Source organism: Nelusetta ayraudi, unplaced genomic scaffold (assembly GCF_046127955.1).
Source record: "Nelusetta ayraudi isolate G7.1 ecotype Tasmania unplaced genomic scaffold, CSIRO-AGI_Nayr_v1 ptg000024l, whole genome shotgun sequence".
In the NCBI taxonomy this organism is placed as follows: Eukaryota; Metazoa; Chordata; class Actinopteri; order Tetraodontiformes; family Monacanthidae; genus Nelusetta; species Nelusetta ayraudi.
Window position 1 is genome coordinate 1,945,324 of NW_027466074.1, and position 12,378 is coordinate 1,957,701.

The following is a 12,378-nucleotide window of genomic DNA, read 5'->3' on the forward strand; positions in this document are numbered from 1 at the left end:
CACGACCGTGTTGGACTTTGAGCTGCTGCTTTAGTGTTTCAGGATTCCTGGTTCTAGTCTTTCTGATACAGGAAGTGTTGCCTGAAATGACAGCACACTCTGGAAAAAGGTTTAAAAAAAAGTCAGTAATCATGGAACGTCAATAGTCTGTATATGCTAAAATATGACATTTCCAGTAAATTAATCAAATGAACTGAATTTGACTTTTTTCAACATATGATGAAGATAAAAACAGTTTTCATCCACTTTTCATCCCCAAGAAAAATAACATCTGCAATCTGTTTTTCACCAGAAATTCCAGAAAACATGAACGATAAACCTTCAAGAGAGTGATAAACATTAACTAGAAGACCACACTTTAGAGAAAGTGCCACTTGAAGCTCAACACCTGGGAGGAGGCTGCCCTCCAGAGAGGCATGTGGAGCAGGATGGTCCATGAAGGCTCAGTACAAATAGAGAGGGACGTCCACAGTGCCGCAGGGAAAAAGAGGCCACTGAGAAAGGAGAGAGCAACCACCAAGACGCGTCCTGACACCTCCACCACCACCACCACGACAAGCATTCACACATGCACCCACTGCAATAGAGACTGTGGATCAAGGATTGGCCAGTTCCACATCACAGCAGAGCAGAGCCACCTACAGGAGGACGATCACACTTGCTTCAAACAATGTCACTGAGTCTCCAGTGGAGTGAAACAGACACTGGTCCACCTCTCACTGACCCTGTTGACTGGTATCACATTTCATGTGGATCCATGAGTCAGTGAGGACTCACCCTGCTGCTGCTGCTGCCTCCACTCAACATGGAGCCTGACGGAGAACCACTTGGGCTTTGAGCTGCTCCCCGTTACCTGAAATCCCAGAGCACTGTGAATGATTGAGTGAGTGAGTGAGTGAGTGAGTGAGTGAGCTCCCTGTTTCAAACAGACACAACTAAACTTGGGACATAAATATCACATTCATCAGTTGTTTCAAATCCCCGAGGGTTGAGCTTTCAGGAACTGTTTTTTCTGTGTTCTTTTGTCATCGGGCAGCTGAGTGGGCAGCTCAGCGGGCAGCTGAGTGGTCCTCAACCCACTGCTGTGCAACCTGATGTCTGCATGGAGGACTTGTGCTGCTTCAATCGAGATCTTCAAGCTGTTCAAATTGTGTCCAGACTCGCTCTCTAACCCCCCCACACCCCACACACACACACACACACACACACACACACACACACACACACACACACACACACACACACACACACACACACACACACCTGTTTCTTTGGCTGGTGAACTCTGCCAGAGGATCTGGAGCCAAACTATGCAGTACTTTAGAAATCAAAATTAAATCTGCAAATGTGTGAAGACTGTCCCAGTTTAAAAGACTGTGGGCCAGATCCACAAAGCGATTGCGCGGCTTTTGCGCCTGAAAATCCGTGTAAATAGCGCCAAAAACGGTGATTCCGATCCACAGAGAGGACGCAAACGTGAAAATCGGCGCAAAAGTAGCGGCAGGGTTGCGCCAGACTCATTTGAATGTATTTAAATGAGTCATTACGCGCAAAATGACACCCCCCCTCTATGCGAATATGCCTAATTCAAACCGTGGCAGATCCAGAAAGAGTTTGCGCTCGTGTCTGCGCGCAGTTTGACAGACGCAAACACCGCCGGCCAAAACCAGGCGTAGCTTCTGTCTGTCAAAGTGTTTCTGGCTTCTGAGTGTAACTTTCCTCTCTGAAAAGCCGGCAATATATATATATATATATATATATATATACATATATATGTATATATGTATATATATATATATATATATATATATATATATGTATATATGTATATATATATATATATATGTATATATATATGTATATATATATATATATATGTATATATATATGTATATATATATATATATATATATATATATATATATATATATATATATATATATATATATATATATATATATATATGTGTGTGACCTCTCCTACTGTCCTGCTTGCTGTATAATGAAGACTTGCAGAAGTCAGGTGTGGAGCAGCAGTTTATTCTCTGAAACAGAATGGGACACAACCATAACTTGCTCCGTGAAACTTGGTCACCTCCTGCTTCATGGGCTTCCTCTGTACTGAAGTAGTGATCATATAGTTGTTTTTACAATACAAATAATATTAAAAATAATAAAATAAAATAAAAAATAAAAATAAATTTTTCTACAAAATACAAAAAAATGACATTCGCAATTTAAATAATTCACTCCCTAAAGCTCCATTTTTATACACTGTAACATTCTTCCAGTTACACACACATACCTGAAACAGAATGGGACACAACCATAACTTGCTCCGTGAAACTTGGTCACCTCCTGCAGAGACAACGTGCTCCGTATGAGAGCTGTGTGCTGCTAATGGACATGCTAGCATGCTAATCGTTTTTAATAGCAATAAAAATAAAAACGAACTTTGCTTTAAAAAAAAAATTAAATGAAAGACACCAGCACACATTTAAACACTCAAACACAGTTACATGAAGCATAGCTCAACTTATTGCATTAATTTCTGTCTCAGCAGGGAGGAGACCGTCTCACCTGCTTCATGGGCTTCCTCTGTACTGAGGATCGCCCAGAATGCAAAGCGCTAACTTCAAAATAAAATACAAAATAAAATAAAAATAAAATATAAAGTGCCATGGCTGTGCCCCAACCAAGTTTAAAAATGATTGAACACAATTTAATAACACGGTTACATATGTAGGTCCCCAAATCTTACATATAGATCAGCATAGACTACAGTATATATGCCAATATTTTAGATCGGCTATGAAAAATACAAATGGTACTCAGGTGTTGGTGACAAACGCGTCTTGCATCGTAATGCCAGGAGCGCTTTTATCCTAGCAGAGTTTCACTGTCAAACACATGCACTCACCAACAACCTTTGGCGCAAACTGCTCTCAGGTTGCCAGACCGCAACATTCGCACCTGTTTCAGGTGCCGCATTCGTGGGCGTGTTTGCGCCTGCATGTCATTAGCGCAAAAACCTTTGTGGATACCCGCAACTGTTGCGCAAATTGCCGCCACAATCCCGCCGCAAAATGCGCCGCATTTTAGCGCTGCGCGCCATTTTTTGAGGATCTACCCCTGAGAGCAGCTACACACACACACACACACACACACACACACACACACACACACACACAGCAGCTCTAATTGGCTGAGAGCTAAATATCTTCTTATCTTTCTGGGTGTAAATGAATCTGTCCATTTTTTAAATGTCGAAATTTAACATTTGGTTACTATTTTTTCAGATATTATTTCTGTCAAATTCATTTGAATCAACAGAAGAAGAAAATCAGTGTGTAGTTCAAACTTTGTGCGTCTTTGTGTTCAGTTTTTCTGCTGTAGTTGTGCTTTTCTTTTCATTCCAGATGAATTCCACTCCATTTCCTTTTCAAACCTTGTAGGTGTTGAGTGAGCTGCAGCGCCCCTGGCTACAAGTTTCATACTGTGACTCTGCCGACCGAGGTAAAAAACCAACAAACTCTGACACTTTGCTGAGGACCTCCTGGAGGAGCTGAAGGTACAGAACCTTCTCAGGCCTCTCTGAGGAGGAACTTGCGGCTGTCGGTCCTCTGCTGCCCCCTGCTGGTCACACAGGCATCTTACACCTCCGTTCGTCTGTTCAGCACAGTGCTTCCTGAACACCTCACCGGCACACTACAGCCGCCTGCTAGCACAAAGCTGCGCAGAGCCTCCTCGTTGTTCTCCTCACCTGGAGGACGCTTGGTGATCAAGACCTGTGGCCCAAAACTCGGTCCTATAAGATAAGTGCAGGAACACTGCTGCCTCGCCCGCACTTGATTGCGCTAGCCGCCCTGTACAGACGGTCGACGGTGCATGTTGCTTCCGTCGAAGTGTGTGTGTGACATCATGGATGTCTTGTTTTAGGATATAATATAATTCATTGCACAAACTGTCAGGCTAAGTATAAGAGCTATAGTCTACTACAATCAGTCGTGCCAAAAAAGAGACATTGTCTTTATTTTTCATTTTTATTTTATTGTGTCAGCATTAAGCAGTTAAAGGTCTACTCTTTTCAGCCATAAAGCCCTGATGGTATGCTTTACCTTGATCTAACAAGGAGAACCAAGAGTGGCCTCCCAGGCCATCCATGATGTCTTGCACTCTTGGAATTGGCTGGCGGTCAGGGATTGTCTTTTTGTTAAGCTCACGGTAGTCTATGCACAACCGCAAGCCACCACACTTCTTGCGGACACAGACGACTGCAGATCCATAGGGTGAGTTCGATTTTCTTATCCAGAGTGTGTGTGTGTGTGTGTGATTGCATTGTTTGTTTTTCTTGCTATTTCAGTACATGTGACAGATTTTAGGGAACTTTTAGTAACCAACTGTTTATCTTTTCTTTTGTAGTCGCTGAGAGCTGCTGGTTGTGGCGGTGTCCCGGGTGGTGGGCCCCTTTGAGTGCTGTGACCCGGGATTGTGGTTGTTTTCTTCTTTTTTTTGCACTTCACTTTCTTTGCAGGTGTGTCACGTGTGAGTGGGGTGTTCCTTGTTTTCTTTGGTTCCTCCCCCGTTTGGCCCCCTCATCGGTAAGCCTCAGTTTCTACACCAAGAATAAGGAGCTCAGTAGCTCCGTTTTAAGTGTTGGTCTGTTTGTTCCTTTTATTTTTAAATGTTGAATAAAAGTTGGTTTGATATTTTAAACATTCTGAACCACGTCTCCTACTCCTTCCTCGTAGAACTTACCTGTGTGCCTAATTATTACTTTTGTGTTTAGTAGAACTCTCTGGGTGAAATTCCCAGGGTGGCGTTGTCGGTTCCTTTTAATTTTGTTAAATTCCCAATATTAAATCTTGCTTTATCAGGTAGCCATAACCACTCTCATCGCCACAGGATATTTGAGTCAACTGAGTCAAACTGTCGTGTCTACTTCCCAGTCTCAATAAACATGTTCACTACTGCTTTGTGCGAGCTTCTTAAATGGAGGTTTGTCGGGGGTTTTCCCTTTTTAGAAGCAAGCCACATATTTTGTGTCTTTCCACCACAAGACATTGGCTTTTGTCACTCTCTTCGTCGTATTGGGAAAAAGTGGCATATCAGACTTTTCCGCCACGAGTCGCTCGTCAACATACTGCTGTGAAAGAGGGGTGACACAGAACGCGAGGTGCATTTAGGTGCTGCTGCGTAAAACTAAAAGATTTTCCTGGGCAAATATTCATTTGACAGACGTAAACGAAGTGAAATATGACTTCAATTTAAGTTTGTTTTAGTTTGTTTTTATAAACACACAAGTTTGAGTTAGTTATCGTTTTTGAAAAAAGTTCTTGACTTCTACTTTAGAGATATTGATGACGAGTTGTTGTATATAAACGGTGTGACTATGTGTTTCGGCAAGCGGTGGTGCTGTCTGTACATAGCTTAGCAAACGGCTAGCGCTAGCACCCCCTTTCAATGCCAGAGTGAAAAGATCCACACGGAGTGTTATGACCCACGGGTGGGTCTAGGTGCCTCTATGTTTGTGTCTGTGTGTGTGAGAGAGAGAGTGGATGACGCCTTGCAGGTGCGGTCCTGGATGTCGGCTGCTGATTGGACGCGCCACGGCTGAGAAGGAGGAGCAGTCGAGCCAGCCTGACGGTCATCCCTCCTCCGCTCCCAACTCTGCAGTTAGTCACTTCTGAAATGCTGTTAGAGCACGCAGCCGTAGGTAGTGATGGCCGATGGAGGCTTTGTTGAAGCTTCGACACTTGTTTCAAAAAATGGTTCATTACTCGAGGCTTCAATGACACAGTGCTCGAGGAGGTCATCTAGTGCTCAATAAAATGAAGTGCAATGGAAATGTGTTCATTGTTTCATAGGTTGTTTGGGATTTGATTCGCCATGCATTCTTGTTGGACAACACTACATGCTTGTATGGTTCAATGCTGACACAATAAAATAAAAATGAAAAATAAAGACAATGTCTCTTTTTTGTCACGACTGATTGTAGTAGACTATAGCTCTTATACTTAGCCTGACAGTTTGTGCAATGAATTATATTATATCCTAAAACAAGACTAAATAGCCCATAGTTTAAAAATATGTTCAATAGTAAGTGTTCAGTGGGTCAGATGTCAAATGTGATCTATTTTAAATGTGGAATAGATGAGCTAAATAACACATATATAATACACATTGATGGGAATTGAACCGTCGCCTCAGTCTTGCAAGTCCAAGATTGTCATAATGTACCACAAACCCAAATCACACTCCCTTTTTTCATCGAAGCTGTTTGAGTAGCGTTAGCACACCGTGATTCCTCATCAACTACAGGCCTACACTTCAAATAATTATGAGAAAATCCAACGTAAAGAGAGCACTTCCATTAGGAAATAGTCAACATGAAATTTCGTCTTCTACTGACACCTGCTGGTCAAATTGAATAGTTGCAAATATTGTGAAGAAGTTGTCATCTAATTCTAATCCTAAACAATATGGCCATTCCAAGTGAAGTATTAAGACAATTAATCAGGTTTGTACTGCTTGATTGAACACATTCATCCCGTTCCAGTGCACGAAAACCCACTTCCCTTCAGGACCGTGTCAGCGAAGCCAAAACTTCCTTGAGTGACGCTGTTTCCCACCATGTGTTGCGCGACTCCTGTGGGGTACGGTGTGGAGGCAAACACAATCGATCACAGACTCCTGGATTCAGATCGCCGTGCGGATCACTGTTAACATTACTTTTTAACACCAACAACAAAAAAATATAAAAGATAAAATACTAAATGAATGAATTAAATCTTATTCAATTTAACCATTTCTAACATTTCTTTTTAACACTTTTCATCTTTTTTAACATTAACGCAGTATTGTGATCAATTACATGACTCTTCAATTATAACCCTTTACACATGCAATGCGAGCTAGCGATTCACAATACTATTTCATCACAAACATGGATGTAAAAAATAAAAAGGGACAAAAAATGAAACTTCAGGAACACCACCCATTGCAATACAAGCAGAACTGGGCCGAAGTTTTATATTATGTACACCAAAATACAGCCTTCTGGTGGACAAGCCATACTATTTAATCCGTGTCCTCCTATGGCACTTCCGTGGGAGGAACCTCGTCGTAGAGGTCACGTGCTGGTTGCGCGTCACTCCACCAATCACCTCGGGGAAGGTCTGAGACAAGAGCCTAATCGTTGCCCTTGCAGGGTACCTGATACAGGTGAGTGAGTATATGGAAAATATGGGTCAGCGTGGGCAGTCGTAACCGGAGAAACTTGCTGGCGGAAATGATGCACTACAAGTGGATGTGACGCTAACTAACTTGGAATCGCTTGCGGCTGGCAAATGAGTGCGATGGATAAGGTGGAGCAATGATTCAGACTACTCTCCCTCCACTTTTTTTGTTTTGTATGAGCGTTTAAAAAAAACAATAACATAATGATAATCAAATAAATCGAATAAGCTTTAGTTTATTAATCAGAATTAAAACAAGTAGGTTTTGCCCTTACAAGGTTGTAGATTTGTTATAGATGAGTTCCTTTGTTGTAGTTTGGCGCTTGAAAAACTATATATGGGATGTACCATGACCTGAGGGATTTCCTCATCCCATCCCAGCTTGGTTCTGATGCTGAATGTGAATGTATCTTGCTGAACATCCCACTGAGCTCCAAGGGCCCTCTCCATAGGGAGCTGGTCTCTGTCAAGGTTAAGTGTTTTTACCTCTTTAGCTCTCTGCTCTTCAGGAATGGCGGCCAGCACCGAGCGATGATTGCTCACCCACTTATTGAGCTTAAATCCACCTCTACCGCACAGGTCTGTTAGCTGCTGGTACAGATGTATTGCTTGTTCCACCGTGCTGACGGCCTTTAGACAATCATCCACATAGAAATTTTGACGAACAGTGTTTATAACCTCGGCTGGGAAGTCATGCTGATTGTTGTCGGTTGCTTTCAGCAGGGCGAATGAAGCACAGCTTGGAGATGACACTGCCCCAAAGATGTGGACTAGCATCCTGTGCTCTTGTAGGTCCTTTGTAATGTCCCCATCTGGCCACCAGAGGAAGCGTAAGAAGTTTACATCCTGGTTGGAAACTCTTACTTGATGAAACGTTCCCTCAATGTCAGTCATGAATGCTACAGGGCCTTGGCGAAAACGAAGCAGCACACCTAGCAGTGTACTTGTCAAATTGGGACCCTGCAGGAGCTCTTTATTTAATGATGTTCCACAGTAGGTGGCAGTACAGTCAAATACCACACGCAAGTTTTTTTTTGCGTGGGTGATAGACGCCATGGTGTGGTATAAACCACACCTTTCCACTTTCATGATCCAATTCATCTATTGGCACAATTTCTGCATAATTCTTTGCAAAAACATCTTTCATGCAATCTTTGTACTCACTGAAGAACTTGTCCTTCCTCTTGAACCTTTTCAGAAGATGATGTGCTCTTTGCTGGGCCACAGCTTTGTTGTACATCAGCTTTACGAAAGGGCAGCCTTAGGCTGTAATGTCCATTTTTCAAAACAGCGGAGCTTGAGGCTATTTTCATAAACTCAAGGTCTTCAATAGACATTTTCTTTTTTTCTTCGTAGTATTGCTCAATAAAATCTTGGTTGTATTGTTGAACCAGCAGCTCTTCAATTGATATTCTGTTACACTGCAGAGATCCATCATTCCCATCATCACTGAGAGGCCCATTGATGACCCATCCAAGCAAGGTTTTCACAGCAGGCCCACTACCCTGGCTGCTGATTACCTTCCATGGTTCCATGGCTCTTGGCGCATTGACTCCTATTAGCAGCCAGTCTGCCACGTCAAAATGTTGAAAAGTTACCCCTGTTTTACACCAGAAGCGTTTGCAGAGTGTCAGCAGAGCGTCAGCAGAGCGTCTGCGTCGACGCAGTGAAACGCGGCCACTAAAGTCAATGAGCAGGTTTACACCAGGCGCAGAGCGTCCGCGTTTCAGAAGCGTCCCAGAAGCAGTAAAACGCGAGCCGCTGGAAAAGAACGCCAGAATTTATTCTTTGACACTTGCCGCGTCCCGCCTGCGTCAAACGTAGCAGGTGGGATCGTTCGGACAGGAAGTCAATGGTGTAAAAACACGGTGGATCCGGTTGATTTTCATCATAACACACAATGTGCTGGATTTTGTATTTATATGTGCTGTACTTTACTGTGAAACATCAACGTGACGCATCGGCTTCATCGCTGTTCAGGTCGGCCGTCAAACAAAAACAGATTTCACTTTGAATCTCAAACTATGATGAACAAAATGCATCTATACTTTAAATACCTGCATTTTGCCAGCAGTTCGGTTTATTATTATTTTTCTTTTTTACACACATCGATACTTCGAGACACTGTTGGGACAGTGTCTCGAAGTATCTGTCTGCAGAGCGTCTGCAGAGCGACCGCGTTGACGCTCTGCTCACGCTCCAGCACCCTCCCACACAGGACGCGTTTTACGAGCAGAGCGTCTCGTGCAGCGGCTCGATCAGTTCACGCGAGGATTGCAAGATCGCGCGACAACCCAGGTAGTTTTCGCGTGTTTTTAAAGAAAACAACAATGAAACAAAACATCGATACTTCGAGACACTGTCCCAACAGTGTCTCGAAGTATCGATGTGTGTAAAAAAGAAAAATAATAATAAAGTAAACTACTGGCATCATACAAAATGCAGGTATTTAAAGTATAGATGCATTTTGTTCATCATAGTTTGAGATTCAAAGTGAAATCTGTTTTTGTTTGACGGCCGACCTGAACAGCGTTGAAGCCGATGCGTCACGTTGATGTTTCACAGTAAAGTACAGCACATAAGTACAAAATCCAGCACATTGTGTTATGATGAAAATCAACCGGATCCACCGTGTTTTTACACCATTGACTTCCTGTCTGAACGATCCTACCTGCTGCGATTGACGCAGCAAGCGTCAAAGAATAAATTCTGGCGTTCTTTTCCAGCGGGTCGCGTTTTACTGCTTCTGGGACGCTTCTGAAACGCGGACGCTCTGCGCCTGGTGTAAACCTGCTCATTGACTTTAGTGGCCGCGTTTCACTGCGTCGACACGGACGCTCTGCTGACGCTCTGCTGACGCTTCTGGTGTAAAACAGGGGTGAGCCTCCGCCCCCTCCGTGCCCATTGGCGGAGGGAGGGCTCATTGAAAAAAAAAAAAATCGGTGTTCCTTCGGCGCGCCTGGGAAACTCTGAAATTATGAATAACTTAAGCTTGTTTTTGTCCCATTTGCCTGCATCAGCCCGTCATGATATTGTTAAATTAATTGAGAGCCACCCACTATTGTTTTCTGACCACCCCCGCCGTACGTCAGTTTTGCACCATGACATAGAAGTAGAGGGACATGCCACAAGTAAGCAGCACGCACACAGAGTCCATTCTGGGAAGTTAAGAAAGAAGCTTTGGCTCTCCTTCTGACAGTGCCCATCTTGATGTTAATTTGGGGTCAGGTTTTTACAGACTATAATGCCCTCGTGGTCCTGGATAGGATGCGCAATCAAACCAGCCGTAGATGCGGTGGTCTCTGCTCCTGCAAGACTTCAATCTCCAGATTTGCCACAGGAAGGGGGGTTGATAATGTGTTGGCAGATGCATTATCACGTGTACATGTGGACGAGCTGCGGAATTCTTATTTCAGGGGAACTGAGGTTTTTCTTGTTTAGTTTTGTTTGTAGGTATGTTAATAGGGTTTAGTTCTTAAGAGAGGGGGTGTTATGACCCACAGGTGGGTCTAGGTGCCTCTATCTAAATAACTATTACCAATTTTAAACGTTTAGTTTTTTACTACTACACAAATGTAAAGTCAAACAACATACGCTTACAGAAACTCACACAACAAAATATGAATTAAAATGTGTAAAACAAAAAGAAAAAAACCTCAGCATTCAGATAACAGTTTTGTCCTTTAGTGAAGATTGACAATGAGAAAAACCAAGAGCCTCATCTTTGTGCGGCTGATCCTGTTTCTTCTCTCTGTAAATATCTGCCCTGTTTTGGAGAAGATTCTCTCTGAGGGGACTGATGTTGCTACAATGCACAGTCTCCATGCTATCACATGTGTAAGGCGTCGGTAAATTGAAGCCTGCAGTTTGCAGTTGCAGCTGTTGCACGACAAAACGGGTCAACCAACCCGACAAACGACCCGGGTGATAATCGGCTCCGATCGGCTTGCGATGGAATTGGGACACCCGGGACAACACCACCTTTTTTTTTACCTGCCGCACGGAATGACGTTGAGCGTAACGTACGCTAAATCATAATATCGCGCCAGTCAAGGTCATATCGCGGGCCTGTCCCGCTCACCAGATATCCAAGAAGGTTGGTGAGGGCTGAGCGGGCAAAACCTTTGGTGACTAAGTACTGAAGGGGTGAATTTTTTCTCTACCTTTTTGCGCCTGAGTAAAAAAAGGGGGCACAGGGACGCCTGTGCAGCTACAAGTAATAAGTCTAGACAGGGATGGGGAAGAACCAGAGCAAAGTGGCTGCTGCAGTTCCCCAGGGGGGACAAATTGTGGACGACATGCGGAAAAAATACGGTCCAGATTGTCTTGATATGTTGGATGTTTGGGTTGAAAAGTATGGTTTCCCAGAGGGGGGATCACTGAGTATGGAGGAATTGAGAAACCTCCGGGATAAACTGAATATAGCCGAGGGAAAGGTTACAAAAAAGAAAAACCCAAACAGGTGGGAGATTCAAATCATCAAAGATCATGAAAGGTGTTTTTCATTCTGGAAACCTGAAGCAGAGGTCAGGGACAGGAAACAAGTAAAGAAAGGTGTGAACAGCGCTGGGCGCTGGAGCACAGGGGTGACAGAGATAACGGCAGAGGGTGCACACGCTCACACACACTCCCCAGAGGAGGGAGAAAAGGAGCCACTCACACACGAGCATTCAAATGCACCAAATCGTCTGTATCCTTCTCTTACAGGCCTGAGGGACCCTCTCCTGGACATGCCTGTCTTCCCTCCTCCCGCCTGCCCTCATCCAACGCTACCACCGTACAACCCTGCGCACTCCAGCACCGACGCCGCAGCGTCGCCACGTTCATCAGGACTGCCGTCAACCAAACGGCCAGCCTCATCACTGCTTTCAGACAAGGGCTGCTCCCCCAGATCGCCAAAGCAGTTAACAGCAGCTGCTGCGTGGGGATTGAAGATGCCCGGCTGACAGAGGTCTGACGTCATGCAGTGCACGCTGAGAGGCTTCTGCAGGAGGCCAGCGATGCAGAGGACAAGAAGATAAAGCGTGCCTCCCTCACCATGATGAAGCTCCTCAGTGACACGGCGAGACGGCCCTACAGGAACAACGACAACCGACGAAGGGCGACTAGCGGAGACAGAGGCGAAAAGGGGGCGTGCCACA